Source organism: Psammomys obesus, unplaced genomic scaffold, assembly GCF_907164565.1.
Source record: "Psammomys obesus unplaced genomic scaffold, mPsaObe1.curated_primary_1811, whole genome shotgun sequence".
In the NCBI taxonomy this organism is placed as follows: Eukaryota; Metazoa; Chordata; class Mammalia; order Rodentia; family Muridae; genus Psammomys; species Psammomys obesus.
The window spans coordinates 8634295-8650613 of NW_026586550.1; the positions used below are offsets into that span (position 1 = coordinate 8634295).

Genomic DNA, 16319 nt, shown 5'->3' on the forward strand with positions numbered 1-16319 from the left:
ATAGATAGATAGATAGATAGATAGATAGATAGATAGATAGATAGATAAATGTAAGGTCCATTTACCATGCTAGCACCTACTTTTATTGCCTATTTTTTTAAGTTGTCACACTTTTAGAGGATAAACATCAATATGATGTCTAACTCATTTTCCATTATTATTATATAATGTTCAAAGGTTAAGCTTGTTCCTTTGTATAAGTATTAACATACACAAAGCATTATGAGCAAGTGCAAATATGTACTTCAAAAACTTAATAAAATCCTTAATATTGATATGAATGTCAATAATAAAAATCTGGATGTTGTTCACAAAATATCTACAAGCTGGGAAGTAGCTGCTTTCAAGATTGGATAATCCTCCTCCCCTTCCATCTGACCCTAGCCTATCAGGTCTCATCAGGAATGGCTGCATTGTCTTTCTCTGTGGCCTGGAAAGGCTGCTCCACCCTCAGGGGAAGGTGATCAAAGAGCCAGCCACTGAGTTCATGTCAGAGACAGTCCCTGTTCCCCTTACTAGTGAACCCACTAGGACACTGAGCTGCCATGGGCTATGTCTGTGGAGGGGTTCTAGGTTATCTCCATGCATTGTCCTTGTTTCAAGTATCAGTCTCAGAAAAGACCTCTGTGCCCAGATTTATTTGGTTCTGTGTTCTCCTTGTGGAGCTCCTGTCCCCTCCAGGTCTTTCTGTTCTCGCTTCTTTCATAGGATTCCCTGCACTCTGCCCAGAGTTTGGCTATGAGTCTCAGCACCTGCTTTAATACCCTGCTGGGTAGAGTCTTTCAGAGGCCCTCTGTGGTAGGCTCCTGTCCTGTTCCCTGTTTTCTCCCTCCAGCTGGGATACAAAGTGAATAAACCGTAATAAATAAACAAATATTTTTTAAAAGTCACAAAAATGAAAAAAGATTAGGATATCGTGTTGACCCGGGGTTGACTTTCTGTAGCACTGAAACCCACAATGCAACCACCAACACAGGCTCTGATGCACTGGCACCATTTCTTATCTGCCATTAAAGTTTTTTTAAACTTTTATTAATTACACTTTATTCATTTTGTATCCCCCCATAAGCCCCTCCCTCCTCCCCTCTCGGTCCCACCCTCCCCCCCTTTCTGCATGCATGCCCCTCCCCAAGTCCACTGATAGGGGAGGTCTTCCTCTCCTTTTTTCTGATCTTAGTCTATCAGTTCTCATCAGAAGTGGCTGCATTGTCAGGGTTCTAGGTTATTTCCATGGATAGTCCTTGGTTGGAGTATGAGTCTCTGGGAAGTTCCCTGTGTTCAAATTTTCTTGTTCTGTTGCTCTCCTTAATCACTAATTAACTCACACATTGCCAATACAGATAGCACCATTTTCAAATCATGGGGCACCTTGCTAAGCCGTCAGATATAGAGGGACAGTAATTTGAAAAATAAAAATAAGATCTACACAGATAAGGAACTAAAACAAGGAGGATTTAGGAAACCAGACCTTTCTTGGAAAGAACTGATGTCTATGATTAAAACTCTGTGAGCAACATATTCCATAGAGGCAGTCAGAGTGATGATGGCAGGGATTACGGGTTGGATGCCAAAGTGTTCAGAAACCCCAAACCTGATCCCAATGCTGTGAACATGTGTTTTAAACCCACTGCTGATTCTTATTTATAATAGGTTTAACTGTGAAACAGAAGTATCAGATTGGACCATAATGAGCACTCTACTGATTTCCTGAATGTATGTAGATGGAGGTAAAACATAAAGTTTCAACAAAAGCATATAAAATTGGTATATTTTGCCATGTGTTTATTTTGTTTAAGATATACGTAGATCATAAATCAAAGAAAACTGTGTGGATCTTCTCTTCTTAGGCTCCTAGTACATATTGAAGGCCCCTATCAGGTAGGACAATCCTTGTGAAGCTAAGGACGGTCACAGCAAAGCTAATATGAATAAATGCAAAGCTTCTCCATCACAAATAATGGAAGCCAGGATTTAAATAAACATTTATTTTTTCTTATCCTGTTGATATATGACAGAGTGCAGGTTGGGTCGGAGAGATTAGCTGCAGAATGAACTCAGTTTTGTTAAAAAAAAATACATGTTTAGCAATTATTTATTAAATAAATGAATAGAAGCAAAAATAAATGAATGTTCCAATTTTATCATTACCTAGCAGAGTACATGATTTCATAATCAAAATTGCTGTTTATAAAAAGAAGTGATATCAAATCTTTAATGCAATGTACAGACACTGAGAAGTTTTGTCCTGTTGCAAATTCATGTACTTGAGATAGAATAGATTAAGCTTAAACAAATGATCCTATCATATACCTACAAGGGCTGCCTAGAAAATTTTTGCTGAAGTTTGAATGGAGTATTGGTTTTCTTTTTTTTTAACTTTTATTAGCTACACTTTATTCACTTTGTATCCCCCCATTAACCCCTTTCTACTCCCCTCCTAATGCCACCTTCCTTCCCCCTTCTTCAAGCATGCCCCTCCCCAAGTCCACTGATAGGGGAGGTCCCCCTCTCCTTTCTTCTGATCTTAGTCTATGAAATCTCATCAGGAGTGGCTGCATTGTCATCTTCTGTGGCCTGGTAAGGCTGCTCCCTCCTCAGGGGGAGGTGATCAAAGAACAGGCCAATCAACTTATGTCAGAGGCAGTCCCTCTTCCCATTACTATGGAACCCACTTGGACACTGAACTGCCATTGGCTACATCTGTGCAGGGGTTCTAGGTTATCTCCATGCATGGTACTTGTTTGGAGTATGAGTCTCTGGAAAGACCCCTGTGTTCAAATTTTCTGGTTCTGTTGCTCTCCTTATGGAGTTCCTGTCCTCTCCAGATCTATTTCCCACTTCTTTCCTAAGATTCCATGCACTCTGCCCAACAGTTCGCCATAAGTCTCAGCATCTGCTTTGATAGTCTTCAGGACAGAGCCTTTCAGAGGCCCTCTTTATCTGACAGAGGGCTAATATCCAGTATATATAAAGAACTAAAGAAGCTGAAAAGCAGCAAACCAAGTAATCCAATTAAAAAATGGGGAACAGAGCTAAACAGAGATTTCTCGATAGAGAAATAGTGAATGGCAGAGAAACACTTAAAGAAATGTTCAACGTCATTAGCCATCAGGGAAATGCAAATCAAAATGACCCTGAGATTTCACCTTACACCCATCAGAATGGCCAAGATAAAAAACTCAAGTGACAACACATGCTGGAGAGGTTGTGGAGACAGGGGAACCCTCCTCCACTTCTGGTGGGAATATAAACTTGTACAACCACTCTGAAAATCAATCTGGCGCATTCTCAGACAACTAGGAATAATGCTTCCTCAAGATCCAGCCATACTACTCCTAGGCATATATCCAAAAGAATGCTGATTTTCTATGTGGGAAAATGTATCTTGAGGGAAAACTTTCCCAAAAGGGAAACTTTACAAATTTTCTTATATTATTTCAAGAGATAATTAACATTATAGAAACAACAGAAGTATACTGGGGTAGTAGGAGACGTAGAACTTTTGGCAGACAAAGGCATAAAATATTCATTAGATAATTTTTACTGAGTTTATCTCTGTGCTAAGATTAGAAATAGATTCAATGCTGTAAAGGAGGAAAAGTTAAATAAATTTTAAAAGAAAGAAAACATATTACTCCTATCCTTATGCAGTAGGCTTCTTCTAACCAAAGCATACATAATCAATAGGAATTTTACTGTACCTATCAAGGATTTGAATATAAATTAAAGTTAGCTAAAAGTAGGACCTAGTGAGGTGTTAAAAGTCAAGTTAAAGTTATTTCATACATTGTCTAATGATATCATTAGTTATCTAATTCAAATCACAAGTCAAATGATCAGAATGGCTACACCAAATTATCAAACTGCATCAATCTGCCTGCAGACTGACAGTAAAGAAAAGGGCACAGTCCTGAGAAATGTTAAATGATCCCTCAGGACTCTTCTTGCTTTTGAACAGAAATGGGGATACTGGTAAGACAAATTCTAATTTGTGGCCTTTCATTCAGGGGTCATAGTTCTTTCATAATTGAAACTTTCATTTAAGTGTTTAGCCATTTTACTGAATTGTGGTGTTATCATGACTGCTGAGTCTTGGGAAATCAGTTGACAAAAAGAACTGGAAAAGATACAGCTATGCGATGTCCTTTATCCTCTACTCCTCAGCTAAACACCAGAGAGCAGAAGAGTCACCACAATTGGTAAACAATTTTTGTCTGAATTATTGAAATATAGTAGTGGAGAAATAGTTAACGAGATCCACATAATGGCAAGTAGCAGTGCCATATTCTTATTAAGCACTGTCATAGAGGTAAGCTACTTACAGAAAGAATAACATGGAGAGAGTTACAATACTTAGAGCACAAGATTTCTGGTTACTATTAGAAAGTTACAGAGTTTAAGAATATAGAAATGAAAAGTTAGAGGAAATATAGTATAAATAGTATATATAGTATAAGAATAAAATAATATGATATATGAAATGATGTTTCTGTAATGTATGGGTAATTTTTTTATTGAAAGGAAAAGGGTAAAGTTTTAAATTCTAGAGAAAACTGGCACAACAGATTATTATCTGAACAGTAATGACTCTCTATCAGGGAAAATCATGGAAGAGAAGCTAATGATCCCGCTGACGCAGTGTTCTGGAAAAGATAAAACTGGAGACAGAAAGTACAGAGAAGTGATGGTCAATAGCCAGGAATGGAGGTGGGTTGATAGGTGGGACACAGAGACTTTCATGGGAATGAAGGCACACTGTATCATATCCTTCTGATGCATGCTCATTGTTATATGCTTGTCCAACACCAAGAAGGATGCCTGATGGAAGTGATAAACTCAGAAGATAGCACTATCACTGTCTAGAGGATATTTCCTTTGTGAAGCTCCCTGGTATGTAGAGAGGCAGCAATCTGTGAGAAAACTCATATCTTTCATTCTAGTTTTGTGAATTCAAACTGTTCCAAAACATAAAGTCTATTTTAAAAACCTAATGTAGCAATAAAAATCATACGTTGTAAGGAGAAAAAAACAACTTGAATCTTACATGACTGACCTGTTGATATTTGATCTCATTTCAGTTATATTAGAAATAAAAAGAAGACCACATAGGTTTGGGATAAATGGTAATTCATTAATGTAATTAAGTGTTCACTGCAAATGAAAGAAATAAATAATAATTTAATTAGAGATGCAAAAAAGATTATATCCTCTTTAGAAAATTTTATCAATATACGGTACAGTAATTTCAGGATTCTAAGAATTTAGGGAAATTACATCATGAATTTAGAGCAACCATCAATTATTTCTGAAAGAGAAACCATCAATTATTTCTTGGTATCCTAAATACCAAGAATTGCCCACACAAAGGTGGAGGAGCAATGTCTACTAAGAGCTAGGGCAGCAGAGCTGCCAATTACAAAGTATAATCTAGATCCCAAGTCTACTGAAATAATGGTACCACAGCAGCCCAGAGAACCTAACAAACCTTATACACTGCTGTAAAAACAATTTACTAACTGAGGATTGGGGGAGAGAAAACAGATCCAAGAGGGATAGACCATAGGTACATATATTGTGATAAAAAGTAACAAGCTAGTGAACATCAAAGGGGAGATGTCTGACAACTTCCTACCCTTTTATGGAAGCAAGCCCTGGGATTTAATCTAGACACTTCAATAATGAAAAAGATGCCATTTATTTGCTTAAATCAGAAAACTCACTCAGGAACAAATATGACCTCCTTTTACTGCTAAAAAATAAAATTAATTAAAAATTTTGGAAAACCCTTGCAGAGATAGAAGCTGAGGAGTCTTCACGTAAGTGGGAGCATTTAGAGAAGATGCTGAGGCAGTGAATTTTCTGCAGAATGTGTTATGTAATGACAAACTGCAAGGGAGAGAGAAGAGCAATTATCACTTCAATTAATTAGGGCCCTGTTGCCAGTCCCTTGTGAAAGATAATTCTTGATTAAAAGTGTCAGTATGTAAAAAATATTGACTGATATGGAAATACAGGAGTGTGAAATTTCAATTAATTGTAGCAAAAATTAGGCGGTAGTCACATTTACCAACAGACAGTCATGGTTTTCAGGAGTCTTGGGTATATAAACAGCTAAGAATTGACAATTGAAACATACACAGGGAGAGAATTAGTCTACTGGTGTTTTACCCCTCCCAGCAATTAGGTCCTTCAGCCTTTTATTTGTGTGTTTGCAATGCAGAAGTCAACATTAAAATAAGAGCAATTGCTCTATGGAGAAAGTCTTTTGGGAGCCTTTGTATAAAATGGAGACTAAATAATAGCACTACCACACTACCTGGTTTTGCCTTAATCAAAAGAAACGTCACGGACCTTTGATAAACACCTGTGAAATATTTTATGCCTCGGGAATTCTATACCCAGAAGCCTTTGCTGAAATATCTTCCACCTCTGTGCCTCACAAAAGCTCCTGCGGGACTTTTCATGCTCCATCACTTCCAGATATGAAGTGGACAAATTGGCTTCCTCCAGGCTGCTGGCCAACACAGTGGTTATGAGCCCCACCTCAGAGTCATTCTTCTAATGAGAGCTCTGTTTTTTCCATAAGGTAATTTTCTGAACTATGATTACAGGTGAGACTTAGCTCGGTACCGCTCTTCCCTTTCTCTTGGTCCCTGTTTTTGTCAGACTCAAGTGCCAAATTTTCAGTGGGAAGCCCTCTTTAAAATGTGCCTGTTGTACACCAAAGCAAAGCAAAACAAGCAAGGCTTCAAGATTGTTATTTCATCTTAGATGTGATGGAAATAGCTTCAGATGCAGACTTAGACCATGTTATTCAGTGTCAAAAAATAAATAAAACCCAATTTCTATTAAGTTTATAAAGAAAACATAATGAGTGCGTACCACATAGAGTAGACTTGAGGTATAGAAACAATATATTGAAAGAAAGAATTGATAAAAGTTGTAAAGTTTCGTAGAGGCCTGGCACAGAAACTCTTACTTCATGCTTTGCTTTTTACTTTGCTTTGCTGTGTGTGTGGGTGGTGGGGTCACTATTGTAACAGGAGACTGTCTTAGTTACAAATCAGAAATTTCCACTAATATGTAAATGTTTAGTCACAGAAAACATCCTATCAGGGTCATTTAAAAATAAAACCATCCTGGGACTGTGTCATCCATAGTACCCCTCCTTCAGAAGCATCAGGACTCAGCACACAGGGAAAGAGACTAGTGCTATCTGGGTCTACACATGTAAATACATAGCTGCCCATTTTATTGAAAGAATTTTAGAGAAACGTAGTTCTGAGGACAAAGCAAGAAAACAAAGAATTTATCTGGAAAACTTACTTTGGCCTTATGGCCACTTCTTTTCTTCTCCCTAAAATGAAGCCAAATATTGCAGTCCAAAAAATTCAATTAGGAAATGAGAGAGAAATTCTATTTATCTCATGTGAGTTGCGGCAAAAATCTCTTCCCTCCAAATGAGTTTCAAGGAAGGTACAAAGAACACCATCTAGTTCAACAATACAAATTTGTGTGTGCAATGTATTTGATTATCACTACTAATCAAATTGTTCTGTGCTTAGCATTTATGAAATGTAGAAAAAATTAGTCTTCAGCTAACTCTATAGATAACTGACTCACCCCTAAAAAGAGCCCTTGAAGAGTTAATAAATCAGCAGATAAGAGGCTCATCTTCCTCCAGTTTATTGGTTTGATAAGGAAAAGCATATCTGCTTTATTAAAATGGGAATTGTCTTCTTGACCAAGAGTGAACCATAGCCTCACGAATGATCATTAGAGCATTCCTATTCCTCGTGCTTACTGAATAAGTCTGTCCCCTGGGGTCACCATAATGTGTGAATATTTACAGCAATTCTAACCCAATCTACCCCCCTTAGAACTGAAGACAATTCCATCACTCTTACTGAATCCTCCCTGAGGGACTGGGAAAAGGAAGAAGAAGGGGAACAGGTATTTGTCCGTGTGCTTCCCAGTATCAACCTAGACACCATGCAGAGAGAAGCACAGAGGTGCTTTGGAATCAAAAGGATTTTATGGTCTGGGAAAACATCTGTGAGAGAAAATAAAAAAAAAAAGAAGGACCACCGAAGGTGAAGAAACTGAAACAAGGCTTACAAAGGTCCTTCACAGGCTAAGTCTAAGGATGTAGCTATGGGAAGGTCACTGAGCTGTACGTAAACAAACTGGTATGCAGAAGACAGACACTGTTACCCACGACTGTTCTGAATTGTTGTTCATTGCTTACACTGGAAGCTATCCGAGAAATTGAAAGGGTTTGGACCACACCAATCACTCTGACTGGATCTTTACAGTCTATAAAGGGAGACAGAGCTTTCATGATAAAGTCCTATAGGAACATTTCACGGCGGAACATTCTATCTGCTCTCTCTCTCTCTTTCTCTTTCTCTCTCCAATGTCTGGTAAGTTCTAAAGCACCCTTTTACTATTAACGTAGACTCCACTATTGCCCACTCTGGGATCATATCAGACACCTACTAAAATCTACGTTCCTGAGAGTTTTCTTGCTGTCTCATAAGCTTTTCAAAAGAACAGAGTATTCTAGGTATTCAGACTATGAATTTATCTCTTTAAAAAGCCTCAGAGGATAGTAGCAATCTAGCCAGTTCTCAGAATCCTGTCATTCAAGCACAGACTATGAATGCTGACTGTTGAAAACCTGTGTTCCTGTGTGCCTAGAGGTCACCACCCAAGGGCAAGTGGATTCCTAGACTCCAAAACAAAAACCCTGCCTTCCTGAGCCAAAAGAAAGCAAAACACTTCAGAATACAACCCCCTACCACACTTCAATTATTCACTTTCATTTATCTTGCAAATACAGATGTTCAGCTTTACTGTTACATTGTTCCACGTACTAGACATCTGAACCTAAGCTAGTGTGTAGCCTAGGAAGATTTTTTATACAATAAAATAGAAAGGGACTATGAATATTTATGGAGTTATAAACATCTATGCAAAAAATTTTGTTAGAAAGTCAGTTGGCCATTTTAAAAACTCTATCTCATCACTTCTCAGCCTTTTGCTTAAGATTAAGTATAAAAATCAAATCTTCTTATTACCGATGTATTGTAAATGCCATGCTTTTTGTTACTAATAAAAATATGTCCATTGTTCTTCTATTTTTCTTTAAACTGAAATTTTAGCTCTAATTATTATTTTACGATCAGTACCAGATTAAGTCAACTAAATTTGACAAGTATTTTAATTTTTCAAATACTTTATCCAGGAGAACAATTTAGTCAAACCCATAGAATGCTTTAAAATAGTAACATTGTTTTTTCCTTCTAAAACACATCACAGTGACTATTAAACACCAATGCCATATTATTACTACATTGATTCTGAATATAAATAAAATCTGTTTATTGTAATGATAACATCACTGATAAATTAAATGAAAGGGAAGAAATAGAGAGGGGGAAGAAAATGGTGAGAAAGAACACATTGGCTAGTATTTGTTTAGCATTTACTCTGACTGGGTCAGGATGCTAAGCTACTGTGAGTTCTGTCTTTGCAGATCAAAAATAAAGAAATGGCGAGTCAAGACCCAGCAGGGAAGAGAGGCTTTATCAGTGATAGATTGTCTCACTGTATCAGTGATGGGAAGGTCCATTCCCATCACTGGAGAATTTTTAAAAAGAGAATGACATGTTCTGTTCTGCACTATAGAAAGGGTACTCTGGCAGTGAGAGAAGGAGGTGCAGCGCAGAGAGACTGAAGAGTGGTGGGCCAGTTCAAACATCATAATAAAAATCTGAAAATTCTTTGTCTATGGAGATTTGGGGGAGGAGTTCTGGAGACACCTCAGAGAGAGCACACTGGTCTCCCTTGCCACTAAAGTAGAAGAACCTGTAGAATTTGGAGTGAGAAAGAAAGAAAAGGTGTTCTCAGCATATCAGCCTCATGTCAATTTGTTGGGTCATGAGTGATTAATAAAAATATGCTCATTAAAGTAGAGGAAGAGTAAAATGTTTAGCCATTTCCAGCAAGAAACTCTCCTCATTCTAAAGACAGAGGACTTCAAATTTTTAAGTCCGCAGACCAGAGTAAATAGATTATTCTACTAGATTCTACTGGAAGTACCTCAGTGCAAGCTCTCTGTCTCCCATAAAGATATTTCACAATCATATTAAGCATGAAAGGTCTGAATACTTACATAGGAAAATAGAGCTTTCTAGACCTCTGCATAGTAAACAGCACTTAAAATACTTAGGAAACAGAAAATATTTCTGTAATATTGTTGTTTAAACTATGTTAACTAACCTTCATCTTATTTTTATCTTCAAATTGAAAATTAAAGTGTCTTCTAAGCTTTAAACAATGAGCTCCTCATAACCAAACAGAGTACTTTCTGCCTTTGAACACCAGAGGGCATCATTAGGCGTATTAACGTTGGCTAGAGGGAGAAGGGTTGAGGGGGAAAGAATTCCATTACTAATGACAGAAACTGATTCTTATAGTATACCCTTATCTACCATGAAACATTACCATGGTAACAGCAGCAGCTAAGATGATTGTAGATTTAGGTCATAGTATAAAAGGAACTCGAGTATGTGAGAAGAAAAAAGAAAATAAAATGAAGACAAGAATAGATAGTGTAGAAGCTATAACTTCCCTGCCTCCTCCCCAGCTGATAGCAGTTCACAAAGTCACATGTGCCTTGCAAAGCAGAGGTCAACAATAAAGTCTGATCAAAATTAAAGGAGGTCATTGAAACTCAGATCCAGAATGTCAGAAGAAAAAATTATAGAGAGTAACTCATTCACCAAAATACAACAAAGAGACAGCCAGAATGGACATTGACTTGTGCACTTTCTCGTGCAGTACCCATGTTTCACATTGGGAAAGTCCATTTATCTACTTATCATGGGTTCAGCTGGAAGACATCAGACCTCTACTTTATTCTGAGAGGTAGATGTAGCACCTGGCAAAATGCCTGGCAGTCTTAATGCCTTTGATTTCTTCCACCAGGGATAATAACTAACTAAATAGAGTAAGCATGTTGTGCCAACTAAAAATCCAGTTGGCACTGACTCTTTTTCACTCGGATGTAGGGGATCTAATCAGAAAAGGCAGAGTTGAACTAAATGGATGGAGAGAGCATGATTGAAACTGAATATTACAGTGCTTTCCCTGAACACAGCAAAATACCAGATATGCCTCTCTATACAGTCAATTAGCACAGTACTGGAGTAAAGCGCTGGGAGTCCAGCAGGATGTTTTGCATGTTGGGGCTGCAACATACTAGCTATGTGATTTTGGGGTCATCACAGAGTCTCTATAACTGCAGGTTTCCTTCACTGTAAAATCAAGAAAATAGCATCTGGATTGTTGCAATGAGTAAATGGATTCATATTTACTCATTCAACAAAGATTTATTAAGTTCCTGACATGTGCTTGACACTATTTAAAACTGTAAGGATTTGCAGCAAGACAGATAATATAATGCATGTAAGCTGCTTAGGAAAGCATCAGGGATTTAGCATAAAGTTTGAAAGTGCCTAAGGAAAGATGACCTGCTTCCCATGATCTACCCCCCCTCACACATACACACACAGAGAGGAGAATGCATATACACAAGTACATATTATTACACTACAAGAGAATATAGCAGGATGTAGGATGTGCAGACAGTACCCTTGCATTGCTGACCCCTAATGAAAGGTGTTGAATCATCTATCTGCTCAGTGAAACAAAGGAAACAGAGCACAAACATATGATAAAGGTGATGGACAGTTGTTACTAGTCACAAGGAGAATTTTAACAGGGTTTTATACATATGAGTCCTTGTGAGGACTAGCATGGAGATCAAAAATAATACACCAGTGGAAATGTAACTTTTATGAAGAAAACCATTCCTTCAAGGAAACTCTGTGACATCTTGTTTGTCAGTCTAATTAAGTAAAAGGAAGATCAGATGAAAAAGGCTCTCTGGGTAGTTATAGGGGGAGATACTTAGGATCATTTTTTCACATAGTGATATATCAAAACCACTGTCAGCAGCTGAGTCTGAACCACACTCTATTAAGGTCATTTATACAGAATCCCTTATGCTTTCTTTTCCTTTTTCTTTCTCCCATTTTCTCTTTTCCACTCCTGCATTCTGTTCTGAATTGTCTTCTTCCTTCTTCTTTTTCTTCTTCTTCTTTGTCTTCTTCTTCTTCATTTCATTTCCTCCTTCTTCACCTCCTTCTACTTTATCCGTTGCTGTTGATCTTGAAGACACATGTCTTCTCATCAGTCAGCTTAGTCTAAATTGACCACTGGGCATTCACACTTTAGTTCTCTTCTTGCCAGCCATCGGGGTACCCAACTCTAAGATGCCCAAGCCCTCACTGCCCTTAGTCATGGGGATGGGCTATTATAGATTGAAATTGGGAAATTGTCCCTGGCTTGGGAGTGTGTGTGTGTGTGTGTGTGTGTGTGTGTGTGTGTGTGTAAACAAAGAGATAAGTCACTTTTAGAGCAATTTGTTATTTTTGTTTTTAAAGACAGCACTTTAGCACACACCCCTTCCATGGCTGCCTGTGGAAGCTCATTATAGGAAGATAGTCACCTATATATTAACTGGTAGTCTATTCCACAGCTGCCTTCTGAAGCCAGTTGAGAGCTGCAAACATGTTTTCTGGGTCCTCATGCACTTGAACTATAATGGGGATAATGCAATCCAACTACTTTCTTCCTCCAGTTCCCCTCCAGGCACCCTCAGGCACACTTACATAAGCACACATCATTTCTCCTTTTATAGGATGACAAAACATCTGTCAGGCAGCCTACTCTTACTTTCAGTCCTACTACTCAACTTTCCCCTATGTCCAGTCCACTATATTAGCAGAACTTTCAAGCAATACACAAACCTGGGGTGAGGTTCCTGATATTTGGAGGGGGGGGCTAGTTGGTATTTTTAAACTTCTTTGACAATGTTATTTCATGTTATAAATTCCATAGAGTGGATGTGAAGTTGTTTACCAATTATATTGCCAAAACTTCAACACATTATTAATGACAAGGTGACAATCTGAGCTCCTCTGGCTCTAACATGACTTCTTTGTCATTTTCTAAGGAAAAGCTATAACATTGTTGGCACAAAGATCTCTCAACAATTGACCACAGTCTCAAAAGTACATTTTCTCAATTGCAGCCCAATACAGTTCTCAGCATGAAAGTGTGTCTTGACTAAAACAACTGGTTTTATTCCTACAGTCACGATTGTCCTTGCAATATTCTTCAAGACGACCCAGGAATGCCTGATTATGAGAGCATTCTATTTAACTGTATCAAGAGCTCTGTTATTGCTTAGCAATGAAAAGAAAATATCCACCCTATACTTATCGGGGCAGCTTATATTTATGCACCTGATTGCCTGTAGAAAACACTGTGAACGCCTTTGCCCCACAATCCAGAGTTGGTTAACATGGAGTTTATGAGCTCAGCTGATTCTTTGAGGGAAGCCCTCTGAATTTAGGAGTGTGCCAGTTGCAAGAAAGAGGAGGAAGTTGCAGGCCACTCCAGCACTCCACCATAAGACTGCTCTGTGCAGGTTGGGGAAAAGCTGCGACTAGTTGTGCTGGGGGGCCAAGACACCCAGTGTTGGGGCAGGAAAATCACCTCCAGCTGCACCTCAGGAGTGCCCACCTGTCTCAACTGCACGAGCACAGCCTCCCCACCACACTCCAAATTTCCAAGATCTGTCTGATTGTCATAGGGTTTCTCTAGAGAGTAGGAGCAGCTCTCCTCTCCACTCAGCTGGGTCGAGGCAAAAAGCCTTGGCAAACATGGCCAAGGCTGCAGATGCTGGGGGAATGCTCAAAGGTGTCTGGGCGCTGGAGCACTAATGCTAATGCGTGAATAGCAGAGCTTTGGGATGTGGGTTTGTGTCACCAGTCGCTTGTGCCACGGAGACTGAACGTCGTAAGATTTCCATATACCCACTGCCACCCAGCGCAAAATAAAGAGCAAGAAAAGCAAAACTAGACAAGAAGAAAAGAAAAGAAAGGAGTAGAGAGGAATGTAAGGTCAGTGTGGGAGATTCCGGACCTGGCATATAGGAGCAAGGGTCTTCCCGCGGTGGGAGGCTTTGGAGCAGTGGGATTGAAGGAACAGGCTTGCAGGGACTGTGAAGTGACACAAGGACATGAGAGGGCAGCTTGGGTGATGTGTCAGCGGGCAATTCTGCTCGCCTTAAGCGTCTCCGTCCATCTCTCTGCCCTCCTCCCACCTCTTGGCAGTGAGTGATTCTCTCCGCGGGTATTTGCACACAAGCTCCTGAGTCCGCATCGCAGAAAGGGACTCAAAGACCAGGCGACCCTCCGTTGGACTATTTTGTGACTCAGAGGAGCCTTGGGGGCACAGAAGGACCAGAGAAAGAAAGGGAGCCACGCATATTGAAGGGCAGAGGCAGAGTGTATCCCTTCCCCACCCCTGGTAGCTGTCAATAATTTGGATGAATTCTTACCCCTGGAGCACTCTGCAAAACAAGCTTCCCTGCCAGCTAGGCTTGTGGAATTCCAGGGCCATGGATGGGTGAAGCGCACAGGTGGAATTTCTGTTTTTGTTTTGTTTTGTTTTGTTTTGTTTACTCTGCACCTGGGTTTAGACCGCACCTCAGAGGCTCCCAGAGCCACAAGTTAGTGGTGACAGCCCAGCTCCGCAGGTGCCAGTAGCAAAGGTCATTTGCGGCACAGCTATCCTCACCTATGACCTGAAGTGTGGTCCAGTACCCACCATGAGTTAGGTCAGGCTCTGGCAGCATCTGAGACCTCACCAGCTCCCGGCTGGAGCTTTTTCCTCAGCCACAGTGGGCATTCAGCCTTCTGCACCCGCAGAGGAAAACCGGCTTGCAGGGGGCTCTCTTCTCTTTCTTCCTGGGAATCTTCCCAAACCTATCCCCCACCCCACCCCACCCCAGCCCTTTTACCAAGGTCCGGGGACCTCAGCACCAAGCCTGTCTCCCGCAAGTGAAGGTTCTCTCCGGAGGCAGAGTCAGAGGACGGTGTGGAGTGGGGGCGAGAGGAGCCTCCACCCTAAATGCTCAGACCCTACGGGGCTAGATCGAAGAGGGATTGAGCAGGGGAGACCGAGCTCTACTTGCCTTTCCCATAGCAGCATCTGGAATGTTGGGGGGGGGGAGGTGAAGAGGAAGGAGGAGGGTCGGTGACAGCAGAGGGGACGGCAGCTCAAAGCCAGAGCCATGCGGGGTAGCGCCGCTCACAGGCGGCTGTCACCACGTTCCCCTGGACTGAGCGACCCCGGTGGTTCCGCTGCCCCAGCCCTGAAGCCCCCCTTCTTTCAGACCCGCCAAGGTATGTGTCTTCTCCTGTCAGCCGCAGATGCCAAAGTTTCCATTGGAAAACCTGCACGTGTCAGGGACCGCCAAGCAATCTCTCCAAACCCAGACCCTCTGCGGCCAGGGTTGGGTGATTGAAAGGAGCAGCAGGGTGCCGGGGCCCTTGGCGGACGGTTGGAGAACCAGGCGGTAATAGCAGTGTCTTTACCTGTCGCTGACTCAGTGGTCCGGGCTCTGCTCTGGAGGAGTCTGGCCGAACCGAGGAGCCTTTGGCGGGCTCAGGTTGAACCCGCTCCGGTGCGAGCCTCACGGCTTAAGAGTCCTCAGCTGGCCGCCTGCTCGCCTTCTCCCTGGATCTTGCGAGAGAAAAGCAAAAGATTAGTTGTCGCCGCCGCACTTGCACTTTGACAAGGGAGGGGGAGCGGAGGAGGGAGACTGCGGACCCCAAGTCTCCGGGAAGGCTTCGAGGGGCGCTTTACGTGGATCCTCTCACTTAGCTGGGCTGGGACCCAGTAGGCTGTTCAGACCGGAGTTAAATTGACTCTGCCACCACCCTGAACATCACACCCCCCAAAGACAGGCAAATAAGACTTTCAAACCTGGCTTTCAGGGAGACGACTGTGGACACCGAAATAGAAAGGAGACCTGGATAAGGCGAAGAGCTGGGCGGGATGCATTTCTTCACCCGAGTGTCAGGAAGTAGTAATTAGTGTCTGGGAGCCTCGCTCCGCCACTTCTCCCAGCGCCTCTGGCGATTTCCTAGTGGGATCTGCGACTTCAGGGCTCTGGCCAAGCTCGCACCGCAGGCTGGCGTGTGCGTGTGTGCGTGTGCGCGCTTGTGCGTGTGTGTGTGTGTGTGTGTGTGTGTGTGTGTGTGTGTGTGTGTGCCCCCGCCTGCCTGCTCCCAGGAACGGGTCTCCGCTCCCTCACCCGCTGTGTGTAGCAGCAGAGTGAGAGTGGTGTCTCTATTTGTGCGTTTGTGTTCGATTAGCGGCAATGGGCGGACAGTTTC

General features: G+C 41.3%; 1 protein-coding gene across 1 annotated transcript in view; it reads right to left on the reverse strand.

The window, feature by feature from the left end:
* Positions 1-15644, reverse strand: part of Chrm2 (cholinergic receptor muscarinic 2) — a 160035-nt gene extending 144391 nt beyond the window's left edge. Inside the window, exon 1 of the mRNA XM_055602090.1 lies at positions 15516-15644. The gene's annotated coding sequence lies outside the window, so the exon portion shown is untranslated. The remainder of the gene's footprint in view (positions 1-15515) is intronic.
* Between the last annotated feature and the right edge of the window lie 675 nt (positions 15645-16319).